General features: G+C 50.7%; 1 pseudogene; it reads right to left on the bottom strand.

The window, feature by feature from the left end:
* Positions 1-13,032: 13,032 nt before the first annotated feature.
* Positions 13,033-22,436, bottom strand: LOC136469141 (uncharacterized; annotated as a pseudogene).
* Positions 22,437-23,088: the final 652 nt, after the last annotated feature.

The raw sequence follows: 23,088 nt of genomic DNA, 5'->3' as shown, positions 1-23,088 counted from the left end.
GCCAATCCGACACTCGGCAAAGAAAAGTGGTCCTGACGGCGAGCGCCACCGTGACAGCGGCTTTGCCGAGTGTCAAGGTCAAGCACTCGGCAAAGGTACCCGATTTGCCGAGTGCCATTGACTTAGACACTCGGCAAAGGTGGCCACTTTGCCGAGTGTCGCCGACAAGACACTCGGCAAAGTGGCGACCTTTGCCGAGTGCCTGGACCATGGCACTCGGCAAATTTGTGATGTTTGCCGAGTGCAATGGCCATTGCACTCGGCAAAGCATGTTCCTAGATAGTTCCCAGATGGTCACTTTGCCGAGTGCCATGGCCATTGCACTCGGCAAAGTGACTGAAAACAGTCTTTTTATTTGTTTTTTACATCCCATCCAAACAAACAGAAGATATATATAACAAACATCACCAACATCACATATATATCATCAACATCACATATATATCACCAACACCACATATATATCACAAACGTCACATATATATCACAAACGTCACATGTCTCACAATATATCACAAATAAGTTCACAAGCAATCCAAGTGCTCCATCATCGTCAACCACAATTGCAAATAGAAGTATCATTAACAACCACAAGTATCATCACTGATTTGGTGAAGGATTCGCTGAAGCATGAGGATCGTTCGATGCCGCCGATTGATTCTGCACAAAGGAGAAGAGATTGCATGTGTGAGACAAGATAAATATATACCATACATAAATAAAACTTTCATACTCCACTAGGTTTGACCGTAAGCATGAACATACAAACTAAAACATTTATACTCACAGGAGTAGAATAGTGAGGAGGTGGAGGTGGAGCGAATAGCGAAGGTGGCGGAGCTACAACCGTAGCGGCGCCAAGACTTTGCATGTACTGAAGAATCTCCGCCATCCTCCGCTGCTCGGCCTCCCACTCGACCTCCACCCTCTCCTTCTTCGCGCTGCATCTACTCCCGTATCCTCCTCTCTTGTTCCAGTTGGGCCTACAATATATTCACCCTAATGTTACAATAATGCAAAGGAAAGGTATAAAAAAACCAATGAACGACGAATAAACCAGGAATAACCTCGAGTGCCTCCACCCGGTGGTGTGAAGTGTCCTGCCGAGGTCGTATGGCTGGGCTCCTGCTCGTGCTGCTTGCTCGAATCTAGGAGAGACTGGGAGTAGCGGCCGAGTCGATTGCACCGTCGCCAATCCAGTACCGCCCATGTTTCTTGCCTCCTCCCACCCTCATGACGACTTCTCCATCAAGGTCCTCGATGCTCAGATCATACTATGACCCATGGACCTCCCTTGCCATCGATATGTACTCACTGAGGCGGTTGTGGACGGTCGCATTGCTGTATGCCTCGGGCCTGTCCTCAGGGTTGTAGTCGACGTCGGACGTCGCCTTGCCCTTATGGGCCATAGCAAATGCCTTGAAGATAGAGCAAGGCTGGCCACCATGTGACGCCAACTGCAAGAAAAAATACAAGATGATTAGAAATCATGCAGAATTGAGCGTTGGAATAAATAAATGAATTTGCGTACCCATGTTTCTACGTATCCGCTAAGGCTGCGGCTGCCTTGATGGTGTGCTACACCTGGCATCATCAAACACCGCTCCCGGCACAAGTTGTGCGTCTCCTCCCACTCGTGTGAGCACCATCTGTTCCCAGCACTGTCAGGATTGTATCGTTTGCCATTTTTGTGCCATGTCATCTGTTTTGCGGATTTCTCGGTCATGTATAGCCGTTGGATCCTCGGTATGAACGGAAGGTGCCGTAGGATTGTCACAGGAATGTCAAGCTGCCTCTTCTGGCCATCACCAGAATCTACCTCTAGGAACCTAGAGGATTTATACTTTGGACAGTACTTTGCTTCCACGTATTCTTTCCTAAATAGGACGCACCCCTTTGGGCAAGCATGTATCTGCTCATACGACATCTTAAGTGCACGAAGGAGTTTCTGTGACTCGTGCATGCTCTTTGGCAGAAGGTGACCCTCCGGAAGCAGGCTGCCAATAACTGTCAACATACCATCGAAGGCGTCTCGACTCAGGCTATACTGGGACTTTAACGCCATTATGCGTCCAATGGCATCCAGTTGAGAAACCTTTATCTGGCCGTGAAGGGGTTTCTGTGCCGCGGCAAACATGTCATAGAACGCCTTTGCAGTTACCTCTGGCTCCTCCTCCGTACGTCCTTCAGCGAACTGTGCCTCGTGATAGTCATTTAACATGTCTGGTACCCTAGCATCAGCATCATAATCCTCGACGCGTGGTCTCACCACCTCCTCTCTCATACGATCGGCTTCACCATGGTAGACCCATCGGGTATAGTCTACCGTAAATCCATTCTTCCAAAGATGTTCCCCCATGACCTTCTTCGTTTGTCTTTTCCTGTTTGCACATTTGCTGCAGGGACAACAAATTTTACTCGCTCCTTTAGCAGCCACGCCAAATGCCCGTTCCAAGAAAGCATCGGTCTTGTCGATCCATTCATTGGTGACCTGATCCTGACTTACGCGGCCCGTGTACATCCACTCATGGTCCTCCATCCTCTAACATATATAGCGACGAGTAATACAAACATCAATTGTATCTACACGACGTCCCTACTATCTAATAGGTGAGGATAGGTCATAATCACATGCGAGGATGCGTATGTGGGGTTAGTTTCCATGCTCTACTCCTATCCGAGACAGAATTTTGGTAGCACCTCCCCGCTGTTCTCCAAATACACGTCCTGTCAGGGAGAGTGTGTATCCAGAGAACAACAGGGAGATGATGCCGAAACTCTATCTTGGATTGGAGCAGACCATGGAAACTAACCCCACCTACGCATCCGCGGGCTGTCCAAAAAACGTGGACAATTCGAAACAGATATGGTTTTAGATATAGAAATATCTTTATATTTCCAACCGTATCTCTTTTGAACAGGAGACGCCTAACTGGGTTACGTGATCTATGACCATGATACGTAAAGAGGGGTTATACCTAGGGTGGCGGTGGAGTAAGGCTAGCGGGGCCATGGCAGGTCGGTGCAGTGGCGAGGTGACGCGGTGCAGGCAGACCCGTAGCGGCGAGGAAGGCGATCGGGGTCGCCGAGGTACTCCGGCTCCGCTCCGACGGGCTCTTCTCTACAAAAAATAAACATAAAACTGTCAATACAAAATTTTGGCAGCACCTCCCCTACACGGTGAGGTTTTCAAAACCTGCAAGAAAACCAACGGCACGATGGCCGACATGCACATATAAATGAACGGCACGATGGCCGACATGCACAAGATTATATCCAACCACATGTATATAACAATGTCACAACCACTCCTACGACTACCACCACTGCTACTCTACCACTACTACTACCGCAACTACTAGTAATACTACGACGACGACGACGGTAGGGCATACCTAGTGGGCGTCGTAAGGCGGCGGTGATGAAGGGGCCAGGGCGCCAGTGTACAAGGCGACGGCTAGGGAAGCGTCGGGGAAGGCGCGAGCGCGGGCGGGGGCGGGGCTGGCGCCTCCTTCTTCTTCCTCCTTCCTCCTTCCTCCTTCTTCCTCCTCCTCCTTCTCTTCCTCCTTCTTCCTCCTCTCCTCCTCTCTTTCTCCTCCTCCTCCAGCGGCGCGAGCGGGGGCGGCGGCGGCGGGGCTGGCGCGGCGGCGGGGCTTGCAAATCGATTTCGTGAAGAGGCCGACTTCGGTTTGCAAGCATCGTACGTGACAACTTACACGAAACCTCCTCAATTTTTTATCACAGCCTCCACATATGATATCTTGACATCTTGATAAGTTTCATAATTTTCGGACTTCGTTTGCTTTTTATAGAATTTAAAAACAACTCGGCCGCAAGTTCGTTGTCATATTTCGTGAACAAGATGTTCGAAATTGGTGGTCTGTTCCTGGATATGGCCTCACATTATACTAAATAACATGAATATCATTTTTTCATTCATTTTTTTCATTATTCGAATGACTAGCGGTTATAATTTGAATTATCCAAGAAAATTCAATTAAATGAAATAAATTAAAGAAATATAGAAAAAGTCCGAAAAATGTGTCACATTGGAACATAGAGTACCAGGTATTGTCTGAGGACTGCAGAAAAAGTTTGTCAAAAGTGAAAAAAAAATGATTTGCCGAGTGTCAAAAAAAATGACACTCGGCAAAGGAGCCTCTTTGCCGAGTGTCAGGAGAAGACACTCGGCAAAGGATTAACGGCGGCTGCCGGCCGTTAACGGCGGCGGCCTTTTGCCGAGTGTTATTGTCTGACACTCGGCAAACCTGGTCTTTGCCGAGTACTATTTTTCACCGAGTGTCATTTGTTTGCCGAGTGCTTTCTCTCTAGCACTCGACAAACAGCTTTTTTATCGAGTGTTCAATAAAAAACACTCGGTAAAGTCTGAGACACTCATTAAACAAGCCATCTCCGGTAGTGTGTCTACGCGCAGGGTGTTCAGTCGATTAGTGACTGCCGCAAAGACGCACGGCGGCGGGAAGCAGTGCAACTTCAGCGGCGGCTGCGAGAAGTTCGCGCGTGGCCGGAGCGGGCTCTGCGCGGCGCACGGCACGCTGGTGGCCTCGCAGCAGCGCCGCGGCGGCGGCGGCATGATCAGTCCGGGCCTCTTCCACGGCATCGTTCGGTCCGCCAGCTCGGCTAACATGAACAGCGACTACTCGTCGTCGGGCGTGAGCACGGTGTCGGACTGCGGCGGCTCGCCGGAGGCGGCGACGAGGAGGCAGGGGAGTTCTGGAGGAGAAGATGAAGTTTTGGAATCTAATTTTGGGGTACCGTTGGAGCTGCAACATTTTTTCGTCTCCCAATATGTTTGGGAAGGTTGGAAAACTAGTTTTTTTTTAGTATTTTTTTTTGTCACTCCTGGAGATGCTCTAATTACCTGAATAGGAATCCTAATTATAATATTGGTGGGTGAACGTGGAGACAGAAAAAAAAAACAGTGCCGGCACCACCGATTTTTTTTTCCCGACGAAAGAAGGCCTCGGGCCCTCGATCAAACAGAAATGAACCGGACTTTCGGACGGTCGATCAATCAAACGGAAAAAAAAGATATGCACACGGCACGACCAAACAGAACAAGGACGTACGGACACGACACAATGGAAAACGTCTCTTTTTATTTCCTATTTTTTATTTCTTTTCTGGTATTTTCTGTTTTTCTATATCTAATAATAAAAAGGTAAAATATCTGGTCATCTAAAATTTTTCGTCCAGCCTAAACACGGATGCTTTATCCGTATCCAAGACGGGTGTTTTTTTTTTCGTTTCTGTTTTCTGTTTCTTCTCCGGCTACTTTGCCTTTTTTTACTCTTTTCCCACACATTGTTCCGTGCGTCAGGGTCTCATTAGGAAGGTGCCGCCCCCTCATATCCGTGACCTTCTGTCCCTTTTATTTGTGTTTTTGTTTTTTTATTTTTTGATGAAGTAGCTATGCTTTTATTATAAAAATAAGATAAATAATAAATACAAGGCACCGCTCGACCCTTGTCGCGGTCACTCAGTCGCTGCTGATGCGCCGCCCTAGCACGGCCGCCCCCACACAGCGTCTGACGCACCGCTATTCTAAGTATATTTCATCGTTTCCAATAATCCTGAGAAGCTATTCTACCATATATTCTGCTACCAAATAGGCTTTTCCGTTTCCCATTTCCGCCACATTATGTTTTGTCCAGCTGCCAATGTGGTGACGGCCGAGTGGCGGCGCACCACTGCAGCAAGAGAGACTGCTGTCGTGGTCCTATGCGCACAGGAGCACGGTCGGACTGACGTCTAGGCCGCTGGAGGTTGCGGCGTGCCAGGAGGGGAGGGACGGCTGTTGGAGGCTGGCCGGAAGAAGAGGGAGGCGGGGCTGGTGGAGGAGTTGCGGGGATTGAGGCTGGCCACCGAGCTGCAGCGAGCCAAAAGGGGAGGGCGGCACTTGGATGCGCGCCGGAGGAGAAGAGCGGTTCAGGGAGAAACTAAAGCCAGCCGACGGTGGCTCTGAGTAGGGAGCTGGTGGCGCAGAAACGTGGTCGAGCGACAGTGGCACAGAGATGTGGCCGAGCGACGGCGACGTGGGGCGGGGAGACACAGCGTGGTCGAGGCCGAGGTAGAAGAGTCCGATGCAGAGGTGCAGGAGGAGCTGAGGTCGGAGCTCAGAATAGCGACGCCGAGAGCCAGGCTGGCGCGCAGAGCGGTGGAGGTGGCCGTGCGATTTGCTTCTGGGCTTTGCCACCCGTGGAGTAAATATTTTTATGCCTTTCAATTGGAGAAAAAGCTATCAAGTTTTTATTTTAATTCGATATAGATTTAACAGGATATTGTGATATTGTTACCAATGTTAACTTACTCTATGAATCCATCATAAAACAAATTATATTCTAAAAAATTTATAGAAGTAATAAAATAAAAATAGTTAGGTATATAACACTCATGTAAAGATGGCAACAGGGCGGGTTCGGATCGGGTGGAGTGTCTAGGCACCCAAAACGGAAACCTGATCCTAAAATCCGAAACCGCCCCGAACACCAATTCGGGTGAAAATCCATCCTCGAAACTGAAACCCGCGGATCCCCGAAACCGGACGGATAATCCGAAACCCGGAAAATTCGAGATCTAGGGAAGGGATGCGCCAGCGCCGCCGCCCTCTCGCTCCTCCGCCAGGCCGCGCGCCTCCCTGCACCGCCCGCTCTTGAGCCGCCAGCCGCCGAGGGCAGAGTCAAGGACCCGCCGACTGGACCTCTACTGTCCGCGCCCGTGCCGTGTGCGCCCACGCCGGCGGATGCAGGAACAGGGCCGAGGAGGCCGCACGCCACCACAGAGAGAGAGAGAGGTCGCGAACAGGGTGCGGGGAAGGCCGGCGAGGTCGCGGACGGGGTGCGGGGAAGGTCGGCGTGGTCACGCCGTCGCGGACTGGCGAGGCCGGCGAGGTCGCCCGTCGGGGCGTCGGGTGGGTGCGGGCGTGCGGCCGCCGTGCGGCGGTGCGGGGCTCCTGGCCTGGGACCTGGGTGCGGATGACGGGATGAGGGATTGAGGGTTGGCTATGAGGAACAAGGATTTCAGGCTTATATAATAGGGTTCTTAGTTGGGCTTCTAGTGGGCTCAATATTTCGGGGCCCCGAATGGAGCTCCACGGATGAAATTCAGGATCCGCCCCAAAACCGTGGTATTTCGGGTATCCGAACCCATAAATCCATGGGCGAAAACTAGGAACCGAAACCGAAAACCGTGGACCCAAAACCCACGGATATCCGCCCCAAACCCAATCCGCTGCCATTTATTACACTCATGTCTTTATTTTTCGTTAATGTAGTTTTTTTTCCTTCTGTTGCAACGCACCGGTATATTTGCTAGCTCTTATATATATAATCTATCCATATCTACTCGTTCATACAGGTTAGAAGAAATTACGTCTAGCGATGATACGGATCTAATTCTTATTTTGGGTTTCATTGCAACGCATAGGCATGATTTATCTATAATACCTAATATTAATTTAGTTTTTCGTCCATTCATTGGTTTCGCCTTTTCTCTGAAAAAATAAAACAGCTTCCCTACTACCGTTCTCCATTTTCGTGTTTTCTATTCAGAATTTTTATATCCGTGGCTTCTCTTTTCTTCTATTGTTTCTCCGTTTTCATTTCTTTATTCTGTTATCCGCAAGTTACCTAGAGTAGCAAAGGATCCAACTAATAACTACTTGCCGGCTTTAATTAAGTATTAGAACTATGGATTTTTATGGGTCCTCACGATATTTAACTGTTATAACACGTGGATAGTATGACAATTGAAGTTAATAAGTTATGATATGTCTAAATATTTCCATGCTTTGTGTTGGGGAAAAAAGGAATCTATCAAGATTGTATTCGATACATATTAATAGGATAATATTGATATATTATTACCAATAGGTTATTGATATATTGTTACCATTATTAACTTATATTATTGTGTGTGTGAGCACGTGCGTGTGTACCGTTCATTGTCGTTTTCATAAACAACCAAAGTTTTTTCTCCCGTTGCAACACATGGGCATGCTTTGCTAGTTTATATAAAACTATGAGCAATTATAATTTTAAATACATGTATATTATGAAAATATATTTTATAATGAACGTAGCAATTCTTATTTGATATCATTAGTTTGGTCAAACAACAAGATTGCCTGGTTGTTTATATAAATTTTATCAAACTTGAGATAGTTTGAGTTAGTCACTACTTCAGCATACAGTGATGTGGTTTTTCTATCACTGCTGGTAGTCCCAACTTGATAGTGATAGGTGATAAAAATATAGAAAATATGTGTTTTAAGCACACATACCAGCTGATCTACACGATACATGTGACTATACTGACGCTATTCTTTTAAGGGTTATTTTGATTCAAGTCATTACAGTTTTTCAAGTTCGGAGATACGCCACTATAATTCGCCTATTTGGAGAACTGGCATTATAATTCCATCTATCCTCCATTGGTGTCATTTTCTACACCTCTCGCGTACGGGTCACTGTTGGATACGTATGTATACAGTAACACACGTACAGCCCACTGCGCGCGAGGCGGAGCGGCCGCGCACGCCCGCGGCGGCCAGCGTGCGATGCGGAGCAGCGGCGCTCGCCCAAGGCGGCCTGCGCGCGAGGCGGAGCGGCCGCGCTCGCCCACGGCGGCCAGCGCGCGAGGTGGAGCGGCGGCGCTCGTCCTCGGTCGTCCAGGCCTACCGCGGCGGTCGCACGATGCCGAGCACCCTGGGCCCTTCACGTCGGTGCCCATGAGAACGTGTAGACTCTGCGCGGCGAGGTGCTGTGCGCCGACGTCCGGTCCTTCACCGTCTCGTACTGCTGCCTCAGTGAACTCGGCGCGGCGGTCGCCCGCATCGCTGTCCTCCATCCACGCGACGCTGTGGAGGCCCTCGAGCCAGGTGTCGAACTCGGGCGGCGGATCCGGGTCGTTGCCGGGTCAGTAGGTGCCCCAGCTGCTCTCCTCCACGTTCCCCGCCGTGGTCGCGTACACGTCGATGTTCTCCGGCAGGAGGCTCTCGAAGATAAATGCAGACCTGTCGCTAAGCAGGACAGCGAGGAAGTTGTTGACGTTCACGTTCACGTCCTGGCCCATGTAGTCCTTGGGACTCCCACGTACACGTCGCTCGGTGGTTGTCCGGGCTGTCCGCGATGTCGTCGTACATGAAGACGATGATGTCGTGGGACGGGCCCAGGCTGTCGCTGCAGGCGCTCAAGGAGAACGTCCTCGACTGGGTCGCGCACTACATATCCATACCCAGCACGCCCACGTCCTGGTCCGCCGCCACCGCATCCGGCAAGAAGAAGGATGGTGCCTGCAGCCGCCATCACTACTACCAGAAACGTTTTTCGTGGCAGACGAATTTGCTTTCCCGCAGCGGGCAAACGCGTCCGCCACCGCGTAAAGGTCACGGTAAATCGTGGCCTTCATGCGGCGGGCCGCTTTGCCCGCTGCGGTTAATCAATTTACCGCGGCGGACACATTAGGACGCCCGCCGCGGTAAATCATTTAAAAAAAACAACCCGTTCTCACCTTGCTGGATCCGCCCACCACCGCGGCCAGGGAGCTCCTCCGCACCGGATCCGCCCACCACCTCAGTCGAGCGGCCCACACGCCACGGATCTGGCGCCGTGGATGGACCCACCACCGGATACGCGCCGTGGGGGCTGTATCTGGGCCATGGTGGCCGGATCTCATCGTCGTCATCTGCAAAGGAAGAGGGAGAGGGAGATGAAGGAAGAGGGAGAGGGAGGGAAGTGCTGTACCTACCTCCACGCGCCGCGCCGCCGTGGATCCCCGCCGGAGCAGGTGCCGCCGCCATGGATCTGGCCCCAGCCGTCGTGGATCTGGCCCCAGTCACCGTCGTCGTCGTGGACGCCCCAGCCACCGCCGCCGCGAGGAGGGAGGGGGAAGGCCGCCGTCGTGGATCCGCGCCGTGTCGATCCGCGCCATGGAGAGGGAGGGAGGAAGGCCGCCGCCGTGGTAAGGCCAGATCCGTCGGGGACGCCGTGGTGGACGCCGCCGCCACCTTGCTGTGGCGGTCCTTGCCGCCGGCCACGGCGCGCACCACCGGGTATGCCCGCCTTGCAGCGCCATCACCGGCGTCATGGGGTGGAGAGGGAGATAGAGGCTGGTCGGAGGAGAGGGGCGGCGCGCCGAGACGGTGCGAGGGAGAGGGGCACGAGTGAGAGTTGGAGGAGAGGGAGCAGGGGCGCCGTGTGGATCTGAGAGTGAGAGGGAGCCGAGGATCGCGATGAAGGGGTTCGGCTGTGGCTAGGAAACCGTAAGTGTGCCAGGCCATTTTCCGTGGCGGGCCTTATAACGCGCCCGCCTCGGAAAATCAATTTACCGAGGCGGGCACCTTAAAATGCCCGCCACGGTTAATACATATTAACCGTGGCGGGCATTTTAAGGTGCCCGCCTCGGTAAATCGATTTTTCGAGGCGGGCAAAAGTGCCCACCACGGTAAATAAAAAACGCCCACCTCGGTAAATCGTGGGATTTACCGTGGCGGGCTAAAATAGGCGTCCGCCTCGGTTAAGTTTTTGGGGTGTCTCGCAAAATCATTTTTGTAGTAGTGCGTGGATAGGACGAGAGGGCGGCCGCCGAGGAGCACGCGCGCGAGATCCTCCACTAGGCTAAGGAGACGGTCGCTAGCCGCAAGTCTGGCAAGAACAACACATCCTCGTCGGAGTGGGCGGGGTCTTGTCGGGGTCTGCGGGCTGGGTCTTGGCGGCCACGGCAGGCGCCGAGGACGCGACCCGCGGGAGGTCCCGCGCAGACCGGCGGAGCGCGCACGCGGCCAATGCCAGCCGGACCGGCTCCTCCTTGCGTAGCATGAGCCTCGGCTTGGAGCGCGGTGAGCGTGACCAGGGCGTCGCGGAAGCTGCCGTGCGCGTCCAGTGGGCCTATACGCGTCTATATACGTTCATGTACCCGTTTTTGTTTGAATACGGGTCTGACAGTGGACCCATATACGCAGGAGGTGTAGAAAATGGCATGGATGAGGGAGAGATGAAATTATAATGGCAGTTCTCTAAATAGATGAATTGTAATGACGTATCTCCAAACTCGAAAAATTGTAATGGTGTGAATCTAAAAAAACCCTTCTTTTAACTACATATTTTCAAATCTTATATTGTATATTTGGCACTAAAAATAGTCTCAAATGAAAAGTTGCTAACTATAAAGTTGTATATCTTGTCGAGTACTACAACTTTAATGTTAACTTTGTCTCCATTCGACATTGTTAATCATGTCAAATCCGATCTAAGAACTTATGTTGAATACTTAGACTTGTAAATCGTCTCAAATTAAAAAGTTATCGACTACAAAGTTTTAGATCTCTTTAAACTCTACAAATTTAATATAAAATTTATCTCAATCCAATATCATATGAAAAAGTTAAGATTTTTTTATAAAACAGCTATTATTGTCGGTTCGTGACTTAAACCGGTAGTGATTGTACTATGCCTACCACTGCCGGTTTCACGCCAGGAACCTACAGTGATAGGTGGGCACAGTAATAGTCTGGCAGTTGCCTTATCACTGTCGATTAAAGCCACAAAACTACAATGATACGAATTATATTTTTTAGACGGAGACAGTAATAATGCTCAACCAAACATTTGTCAATGTCTTATCACTCAGTTTTAAATTTCTTGTATTGTGATTTAGGTCGGAGTACGTTCTCTATAGGGAGAGACTAGTGCTCAGATGTCCGGACGCGGCGTTCATCCGGACGCCCACGCCTGCTTCCCGTCTGTTTTCAATAATGATACCCTCAGGCGCCCATGGATGCACCTTCGTGCTTCGCTTCGCCTCATGCTCCGTGCCTACTGCCCACCCATAGATGTAGCTCCGTGCTCCGCACCTGCTGCCACTCCCATGGATACAATATTGTGCTCTGCGTCTGTTGTCGTGCCCACTTCGCTTCCCGCGCACACGTGGGGACCGCTGCGCTCGAGGGGACCACCTCCATCTGCAAACCCTTGTCGCGCCTGCTGATGGAACACTTGCAACATAAAGCATTTGCTACAACATACGTCCGAAACAGATAAAACATTTACAACATACGCTTGCAACATATGTGTATGGGCTACAACATACGTAACATTCAGATAAAACACTTACAATATACGTTTGAAATAGCTGAAACATTTAAAGCATACACTTGCAACATATGTGTGTAGCCAGTGCAACATATGCAACATCTAGATAAATCACTTGCAACATACGTTTGAAACAGCTGAAACATTTGAAACATACACTTGCAACATACGTGTATAGTCATTGCAGTTTATCAAAAAAAATATGTGCATAGTCAATGCAACATATGTAAACATATGCAACATATATCTGAAACAAATGAAATATACGGTTGCAGTATGTGCTCATCTACTTGCTACCCCCAATGGACGCTCGTTGACGCGGAGCTTGATACCGGTAGACGGATGGATCGCGGCCGCGGCGGGAGGCACGGGGCGCGGGGGCACGCAGCGCGAGGCACAACCAGCGTGCGGCCCGAGGCACGGGCTAGGGTTCGTGGCACGAGACGCGAAATGCAGGGGGGGCACGGCGCGAGGCACTCGTGAAGGTCCGCGGCGTGAGACGCGAGATGTGGTGCACGTGACGCGAGGTGCTGAGGTAGACGGGTTGGTCCCGTACAGAAAGGATTGACGCCCTGAGGTATCATTACCGTTCTCTGCATATCCAACCTGTTCGGCAGTCTGTAACTGTTTGTATCTGGCTTGGTTTATTAGCCAACCAACAGTATTTTTCTCTCACACCAAACCAGCCAGCAGTACTTTCAGCCATGGATTATAAGCCAATCCAGCCGAAATGAACAGGCTGATCATCGATGCAGCCGCATCGCTTCATTTCACTATCTACCGCAGCAGTTAGATCCCTGTGGAGATTGTGTAGGCTTGTTAATCGAAGAGCACACATAATTATAATGGCATAACTAACATAGTATACTGATACAAGCTAAGTGAAGTCGTCATCTTCACGGTATTTTAAATTTCGTTTGCATCATCCACAGCAAATTCTTATGCCGATGACTTTCTCTGTGTCATCAAAAGTTAACTGCAAGTGGCAGAAAAACAAAAGCCGACAGACACCAATCCTATTCAGATTTCACAATTTGCTCCTGAAACAGGAGAAGAGATCCCATTCAGAAATTGGCGCGTCTAGAAAATTAAGATAGGAGGAGCTTCTCTCATTATCTTCTACCTCTAGTTTCTTCTGAACTTTCTTGGGTACCAATTTATAGCTGGGCTTTAGAGAGGCTGTATATACTTTGAGTAGCAGTAGCGGGGACTGTCCACCCCACCGCGGTGCTAGATCCGCCCCTGTTCAGAATGGCCGCGGCGCATGTTCTAATTCGTCGTCTTTCCTGCTGGTGCCTCAGCATGCCGTCATTAAGCCCTCTTCAGATTAAACTGACTGATTTGATTATTGTTCCCCAATACTTACTCTAATCGATCGTCAGGTTGTGCACTGTGCTCCTGCCATCCGCTGCATTACCATACCATTATCCTCTGCAGCGGCGGATCCCGGAAATATTTCAGGGGGCTGAACAACACTGTTGCTCGATCTTAAGTCTCAGCCCCCCTACACTATAGAACTTTGCATAAAAATTCATGAGGGCTCCACAGGGGTTCCACTGCTCCGGTATGGGTAGGAGGACTTGAGCCCCCCACCCGCTGTGTCCGCCCCTGATCCCCTGGCCCCTCCACGTCTGTAGTGTTTATCCACGCACGAACCTGGTCTGCCTCTCAACCTCTCTCCTCAACAGTATAATATGCATCACTACCGGATCCGCCCCCTTTGCCGACGGCCCGAAGCCGTCGGCAAAGGCAGTTCTGCCGTCGACGAAGCCTTTGCCGATCGCCTGCCACTCTGGCCGTCGGCAAAGCACCGTTGGCAAAGAATTGCTCGGCAAAGGCACCTTTGCCGACGGCCACATGGCAGACCATCGGCAAAGCCTTTGTCGACGGCCACGCCAGCCCTCGGCAAAAACGCCACGCGCCGTCACCCTAACGGAGGCCTTTGCCGACGGCTGACGTGTCAGGCCGTCGGCAAAGTTTTTCCTTTTTTTTGAAAATTTCTTTGCCGGCGGCCGACGTGGAAGGCCGTCGGCAAAAAAAAATTTCCTTTTTTTTGATTTTTTTAAAATAAAAAAAAAGACTTTGCTGACGGCCGGCACTCGGCAAAGGTCTGGTCACTTTGCCAAGTGCCAGGCCGGCCCTCGGCAAAGCTGGGCCGTGCTGGTAAAAAAGCCCAGCTTTGAGTGCTGGCTGTCGGCAAAGCTGGGTAAATTTTTTTTTGTTTTTTTTCGGTTTTCTTGCATTTAAACCACATTTCATCACATATATACCATATAAACCACATTTCAGCATCAAATTCAGTTTCAACATGAATCCATACATGAAGGTCCTCAAATTCATCGATACATGTCCACAAGCCGGATAACATGTCCAACACGAATCCATACATGTCCAACATACACATAACATGTCCAATGTGCCACAACTTCATCGATACATGTCCAGAAGCGGGAAGAAAAGGTACCTAGCTCTGTGCGTCGTCCCCAGGGGTCCCAGAGCCCCCACCTTGCTCGAACAGAGACCAACCCGACTGTGTGGCCATACCGTAGTGCCAGTAGTGCGGCGCAGGGACGCTTGCAGGCCCGGAGTGCCCCTGCTGCGTCGGCGCCTGCGGCCACGAGGAGTACCCCTGCTGCGACGGTGGAGGAGGCCACATGTACCCCTGCTGCGTGGGAAAGGTCGCGTCAGCTGGCCAGCCCTACGGTGGAGAAGGACCCAGTGGAGGGCTAGCACCTGGAGTCGGGTTCGAACCCGCCGACGGTGCCTGCACAAAGGCCAAGTGATGTAATTAGTACCTGCAGGATGGCCGTACAAGCTAAAGCAATAGGCAATATACTCACCGGAACAGGTACAGGAGCAGGCACAGGAACTGGTGGTGGAGCGAAGATCGAGGCAGGAGGCTCCTACGTTCCCAGGATCTGGGACCGGAAGTAGCCGGTCAGGTCCGTCAACTGATGCTGGTAGTGCTGCGTCAGTGCTGCCATCTAATGCTGATGGGCCGCCTCCTGCTGCTGACGCAGCGCCTCCTAGACCGCCTGGTTGGCCTGTAGCTGTGCGACCTGGGCCTACAATATTACACCCGCAAGGTTGATGGTATGTGAAGGCAAGGTACATCATGTGTGAAACGAGTGAACAACGAATGAAACTGCACTTACCTGAAGTGCCGTCATCATCTGCGAGCTGCTCGGCTGCCGAGGCGCTATGGGGATTTCCGGCCCGCTCCTGGTCCTGCCTCTTTGGATCTGGCTCAGCGTCTAAACAGAGGACGGCTCGATGGCGCTGTTGGCAATAAAGTACCGACCGTGCTGCTTCCCTCCTCCCACCCTCATCATGAGGTCAGTGTCCAGGGGGTCGGTGGTGGGGTCGAACGTCGGCCCATGGCGCTCGAGACCTGCGGCGGTGTACCGGGCAAGCTTGTTGTAGACGTTCGCGTTGGTGTACGCCTCGGGCCCCTCCGCCGGGTCATAGACGATGGACTCCGCTGTCGCTTTGCCCTTGTGAGCAAGGGCGAACCCCATGAACTCGTTGATTTGCTGCCCACCATGCGTCTTCGTCTGCGAGGAAAACACAAACATGGTTACAAGTAGTGACAATTGAGCGCTATAATAAATGGATCAACAGAAGCATACCCATCTGTCCATGTACACTGGGAGGCTCTGGTTCCCTTGGTGGTGTGGTACCCCTGGCGTCGCCAGGCGGCGCTCCCGACGTTCTCTACGCTCCTTATACGCTGCGTCCGTACGCCACCCACGCACAATTTGAAGCCAGCAGTCCGGGTACCTGCTGCACCAGCTTGGACACTCCTGCATGACATTCAAGTATTTGATATTCTAGAAGATGAATTGAATGTGTCACGTAAGGAATCACAACGAATGTTTCCTACTTAATTACCTACATGTACTGCTCCTTGGTGAGGTCGGTCTCCCTCTCTAGTATCAACTCCCTGACTCGTGGCTTCTTCACCACCTGGCGAAACACATCGGTGTAGTAGCTGATGACGGCCTGGAGATGCGCCTCGTGGTACATGTCCTTGAGACGCTCTTTGCAGACCGCCTCCTGCACTCGCGCCGCCCGCTCCTCGTCCTGCCCCTCCTCCAACTTGTAGTACAACTGCACACAGACATCAAACATCATTTCATTGTTTGAAGAAAGTCCAACGAATGCGTAGTATTGAGATATGCGGTGCGATGCAAAGACTCACCCAGAACTCCCTCTTGATCTTCACCGCAAGGATTTCGTCGTGTACGTCCTTGACCTAGTAGAAGTGTTCCCATTTGTCGGGCACGATCTCCTTACCCCCGATGGTGACCAAGCCAGGGTAGTGCTTTCTAATCAGTAGGCCCTAGATGACATTGACATGGCGTGCACTGTTCCTGTCGGTCACCTTTGCCTAGCCCCTGCACGAGTCATTAACAACAATTGTTAGTCTGCAGTTCGAATTTCAACATGTCATATGAACAAGTAGTGAAATCAACAATGGTTACTTACTTGCCCATGGGTCGAATCACCGGGCGGCGACACGGGAGCGGCGGGTCAGGGAGCGACGAGGGCCTGCGCTGGTAGGGCTTGCTCAAAGCTGAGGAAGTCGAGGTGTCTGGTGTCTGCTCGCCCCCATCGCCGCCGCCGAGGTCGTCGTCGTCGTCATCGTCGCCGCCGCCGCCATCGCCGCCACCGTCACCGTCACTGGTCGTCGTCGTTGTCGTCCCCCCTGCTGGGCCTCCTGGAACAGCCTCTTCGATGACGTGCGATGTCCGCTGGGGGGGCTCCCACCACTAGTGGTCGATGGCTCCATGTCAAGCTCCTCACCGAAGCCCGCCTCGTCCTCGACGGCGACGGCCGCGTGCTCCACGTTGGCGTTGGGGACCATGTACCACGAGCGGACCTCTCGCTGCGGCCGCTGCCGCCTTTCGCCCGACATTTTGTCGAGTGCCTGCAATGACAAAGATTAAAACAGTTAGCATAAATAAATGACAAGTACTTGTAAAGAAACATAATTGCAAGGTAATAATAATAACAATATAGTATTACATGAATTAGAAATTATCTCCGCGAACGGCAATATGGCTGGCGTGTACTCGTCATCACTACTGGCGTCATCACTATCAATATTGTCAAGCTCTCTTAAGTGTCGGGCTTCATCTGCATTGTCATCATCATCTCCATCGTCATCATCATCTCCATCGTCATCAGGCTCTACATCGTCCTCAACAACTCTATCACGCTGCATCTGCCATTCATCAAGGATTCGTAAGTCCTCAGCATCATGCACCTTATCACCCTCATCCTCATCGATGTCGTTGTTTACTTCCATACCCATCAGCGAAAGAATGTCTATCTCTAAACTACCTTCTAGCCCCTCAGGTTGATAGAACTCATCTGCCCTTGGGTCAAAGTTGTAATCATCATCGTTTGGGCAGTCGCTTTACCGCGCAGCGATACCAACTGCACAAGGCTCCAACCCACAAGATTCTTGTCTTTTTGGCACACCCATGGGAGGTAATAAACTTGTGTGGCATCTCGGTTAGCCACAATATAGACATCGTCTCCTTCATAGTTGGAATCCTGTCGAATTTCGACTTGCCCAATCTTAAGGTCCTTTTTCGTGACATTAGGATCGAACCAATGGCATTTGAATACCACTACCTTACAACCTAGGTCTTTGCCAAAGTTGAGCTCGAGTATCTCTTCGACTATGCCATAATAGTCCTTCCCATCCGTGCCGAGCGTACGAACTCCGCTGCACGTGGTTTTTAGGTTGCCCCGATTCTCTTTGTAGCTTCTCGTGCGAAAGCGATAGCCATTCACATCATAAACGCTGAATGACTTGACCCTTCGGTCAAAGCCACTGCCCACCTGTCTTAATTCATCACTCATTTCCGCATCATAAAGGGTCTGCAAGGTTAGGACAAGTAGATCGTTACATTACTCGCTCCTAGGAGCAAAGTGGAATCTCAAAGTCAGAACGAGGTTAGTTGGATGGTACCTTTGTACAGAACCAGTTGACAAAACCGGGCACACCATGTCTGAGAAGATGGTCTTCTTCTTGCTCGGTAGGATCCCTATTGCATGTCCAGTGTTCATTAATATATTCCCTAGAACAACAAGAGACAAGGGGGGTCGGATCGATAGGTGGAGGATAGTGGCGACGTATGTAACAAGCTCATCAAGAACTTACTTCTGATAAGGAATGCATTCCTCAAGGTTCAACAACAAGTAGATCATGATAGTGTGCCACTCATCATGCTGCAAGTTCTTGTTGTTCCCTGCGCCTCCTCTTCCGAGATCCCCTTTGAAAAGGCTGAGGTTCGATGAATTCTCATCGATGTTGTAACGAGGGGTTGGATTTTGCGGTCTGTGAAGTTTCTCAGTATAGTACGCCAGTGTGAATGTCGAGAACTCCTCCAGAATGAATGCCTCTGCCACGGAAGCCTCAATTTTGGCTTTATTTCTACACTTTTTCCGAAGAAGCTTTAGACACCTCTCGATTGGATAGCACCAACGGTGCTGCACGAGCCCCCCCAACCGTGCCTCGCGTGGTAGGTGCAAAATCAGATGCTGCATAGACAGGAAGAAGCCGGGTGGAAATATCATCTCCAACTTGCAGAGCAACAGAGGTGCAGCCTTCTCCAGGTCAAGACAAACGTCTTGAGATAACTCCTTGGCACAAAGCTGGCGAAAGAAAAAGCTCAACTCTGCCAGGACGCGCCACACTGGCTCGGGGAGGTATCCCCGGGTCATCGCAGGAAGGATCCGCTCAATCCATAGGTGGAAGTCATGACTCTTCATCCCTAAGACTTTCATAGTCTGTAAGTTCACTCCCCTACTCAGATTCGCCGCATACCCATCAGGGAACTTTAACGTCTTGATCCACTGCAGTACTTCCTTCCTATCTGCCCTTTTCATGATGTAATCGGCCGGGCCCTTTTTCCATCTCTTGCCTGGCGCGGGGGTCTTCATCACTAGATTTGGTCTATCGCAAATCATTTCAACGTCTAGTCTAGCCTTAACATTGTCCTTTGACTTCTTGCCAATGTCCATGAGTGTTGCCCAGAGTGCCTCGGCGACATTCTTTTCTGTGTGCATTACATCGATGTTGTGTGGAAGAAGAAGGTCCTTGTAGTAGGGGAGCCTAGTCAAGCCCGATATATGAGTCCACATGTGGTCGGTACCATATCCTTTAAAACCACCCTTCTCTTCATCAATTTGGAGAGCCTCTATCTAGGCAAGGACGTCGGCAGGGCTCTTATCCTGAGGGATGGGGCCGGTGACTTGAACACCTTTCGTGAAGTGCTTTTCATCTCGTCTCAGTTCATGGTCCTCAGGCAGGAATTGACGATGTTTATCGAAAGAAGAATACTTGCCACCCTTGGCCAGCCAGGTGAACATCACATCTACCTTGCATGTTGGGCAAGGGAACTTCTCGTGAACACACCACGCGCTGAATAAGCCATACGCCAGGAAGTCATGCATTGAGTACTGGTACCACACATGCATTGTGAAGTTCCTCTTTGTAGCTCGGTCGTACGTCAGTACCCCCTCTTCCCAAGCACGTTGCAATTCATCCCACACTGGCTGTATGAACACACCCATATTGTTGCCCGGGTGTCCAGGTATTATCAGCGTCAAGAACACGTTCCTGGGTTCAAACATGATGCCGGGGGGAAGATTGAGGGGGATCACGAACACAGGCCAACAAGTGTATGGGGCCGCCATCATTCCAAATGGGTTGAACCCATCTGTTGCCAGCGCTACGCGTACATTCTGAGCCTCTGCAGCCTTGTCAGGATTCATGTCATCGAAGTGCCTCCATGCATCACCATCCGCTGGGTGCTGCATCTTGTCACTGTATCGTTTGCCATTCTTGTGCCACGTCATTTGTTTCGCGGACTCCTCTGTCATGTATAGCCGTTGGAGCCTCTGTAGGACAGGAAGGTGCCGTATGACCATCTCGAGGATCTTAGACTATTTCTTACTGCCATCACTGCCTTCTACCTCCACAAACCTAGAGGCTTTGCACTTTGGACAGTGTGTTGCTGTCTCGTGGTCTCCCCTAAACAGGACGCACCCGTTCTTACAAGCTTGGATCACGTCATACGGCATCTTGAGTGCACGAAGGAGCCTCTATGACTCGTACGTGTTCTTCGGCAGGAAGTAAACCTCCGGAAGCAGTTGGCCAACAACCACCAACACGAGATCAAAACCTTCTCGACTAATGCCCAGTGACGACTTCAACGCTATTAGGCGTGAAATGGCATCCAGTTGCGAAACCATAGTGTTCTCGTGAAGGGGCTTCTTTGCCGCCTCCATCATGGTGTAGTACGCCTTTGCGGTTTCCTCTGGATCTTCTTCCTCCACCTCCATTCCTTGAACGAACCATGCTTCGTGATAGTCTGCCATCAAGTCTGCCATCCCGGCATCTGCATCAAACTCCTCGAGGAGGGGTCTCACCACCTCCTCCCTAATACGATGGCATTCACCATGGTGGATCCAGCGGGTATAGTTTGGAACGTATCCGTTCGCGAAAATATCTCTGTACATGTGACTATAGTCTTTCTTTTTCTGGTTCTTACACTTGCTGCAAGGACACGGCATCCGAATCGACCCTTTAGCAGCTTGGCCAAATGCTTCCTTCAGGAACTCATTGGTCCCCCTAACCCATTCAAAGCTCTTACTTGCGAAGCCCGTGTACATCCACTCACGGTCAGCCATCCTCTGTCATGCGCCAATGTAAGCGAGTAATAAAACCACCATCTACATCTACAAGGCGTTCCTACCATCTAATAGGTGAAGGATAGGTCCTAATCCCACCCGATGATGCGTAGATGAGGTTAGCTTCCATGCTCCGCTCCTATCCGAGACGGAATTTCGGCAGCACCTCCCTCTGTTCTCCCGATACACGTCCCGGTGGGAAGAGTGTGTATCCGGAGAACAACGGGGAGGTGCTGCCGAAACTCCGACTCGGACGGGGGTGGAACATGGAAGCTAACCCATCTACGCATCCTCGGGCTGTCCAAAAAACGTGGACAATCCGAAAGAGATACCGTCGTAGATATGCACTGATCCGCATACCAACGACCGCGTATCCCTTTCGGACGGGAGACGCCTAACTCGGTTACGCGATGTGCTTACAACAACTATAAGGAAGAGAAGTGATTTATACCTAGGGTGGCGGCGCAGAGGCGGGTAGCGGGCCGGTGGAGAGTCGACGCGGTGCAGGAAGACCCGCAGCGCCCACGAAGACGATCGGGGTCACCGACTACCTCCCACAGGTCCTCCTCCTACAAAAAGGGCAAAAAAGGTTAGTATCCACTCAAAATTTCGGCAGCACATCCCCTGCACGGGGAGGTTTCCAAAACCTGCAAAAAACAACGGCGCGAAGGCCGATAACCACAACGGCGCGAAGGCCGATAACCACAGCGGCACGAAGATTGTATCAGGTGGGCATCTTTTCTTTTGAATGCTACCTTTCTTTTCTTCCACCCACTGCATAAACAGTTGAATTGCTAATGGCTACTTTAAAGATGAACCAACACATAATGTGACATCAAGTTGTTTACAGTAGTGCATGCACCAACTTCTATTTAATTCAAACTGAGAAAACAGATGGACAAGTATCAGATGCACAGACAACTAAGGACCAACACATATTAGCACTTAACATCTAACATTTTTTCTCGGTATAATAACAAACTTGTATTTAAAACTGGTTTTCGAAGATGCAGACTTCTAAGTTCTGACAGTATAACAGATCCTATACAAAATAACTACTAAAACTTAATCGAGGCTAAGGCTTATTCCACTTCATCACATTGCTAATCGAAGCTGCAAAAGGAACTTTGATAGATTGGGGGCTTTCGTTTTTTTTACTAAAAAGGCTTACAGACAAAGGGCATTTTGTTATTAAAAAAACAACAACAGGTGCACGTTAATAAGATCCAAAACAAACGGAGCATAGCAAAGTCGGTCAGCTGTAATGCAGTATACTGAACATCAAGGTCGTACTAGAACAACTTCTTGTTAACACGGAAGTCGTGGTTCTTTCCACAGGGACAAACCCTCGCTGGGGGCATCGGCGCAAATCGCCTGCCGCTGCGTGAAACGGTGAAACCTAACGCGGGGGGAGATAGAGCGGGAGGGAGAGAGTGTACCAGATGAGTCGGCAGTCGCCACGGCCGAATTCACGAGGGCGGCGGCTCGCAGATCGCAATCGCCCGTCGTCGCCACTGGGCACTGGCGGCGGCCGGAGTGGCAGCAGTCGCCGCGCAGCGCACTGCGGCAGGCGGCGGCGGTGGTGGTCACATGTGGAGATGTCTGGGTTTTTGGCATCCGACGTCACAACTTGCTTGAAACTTTCTCAATTTTTTACCACGGTCTCCACATGTGAGGACAACACAACTCGTCAAGTTTCGTCAATTTCGGACTTCGTTTGGATTTTATATAATTTTAAAACACTTTTCGCGCACGTAACTCGCCATGTTACGACACCAACATGGTCGTAATTTCATGCGAGGTCCTGGATACGGCCTCAACGTACTTCGAACATTATGAATACCATTTTTCGAATAAAAAAATTCCATTATTTCATGTACCTGCAGTTCAAATTTAGAGTTGCCGGAAAAATTCAAAGAAACAAAAATAATTAACGAAATATAGAAAAAAAACTCAAAATTATCCCAACTTTTGAAATTGGGTTGTATTTGGTGTAGGAAGGCACCAGAAAAAAAACTAGGAAGAAAAAAACAAAAAAAAATCTTTCTTTGCCGAGGGTCTCAGATGGCCCTCGGCAAAGAACCTTTGCCGACGGCCAGACCACGTGGCCGTCGGCAAATCTGGTGGCCCTGGCCGGCTGTGAGGCCGCCACGTGGCAGGCCTTTGCCGACAGCCAGGGCCGTCGGCAAATGTTACACCTTTGCCGAGGGCCTGACGGCGTGGCTCTCGGCAAAGGGGACGGCGTCGGCTGCCGTTTGGCCTGGGCCCA

Source organism: Miscanthus floridulus, chromosome 8 (genome assembly GCF_019320115.1).
Source record: "Miscanthus floridulus cultivar M001 chromosome 8, ASM1932011v1, whole genome shotgun sequence".
Taxonomy (NCBI): domain Eukaryota; kingdom Viridiplantae; phylum Streptophyta; class Magnoliopsida; order Poales; family Poaceae; genus Miscanthus; species Miscanthus floridulus.
Note: the sequence above shows the minus strand (reverse complement) of the source record. Positions and strands in the feature narration are given on the sequence as shown.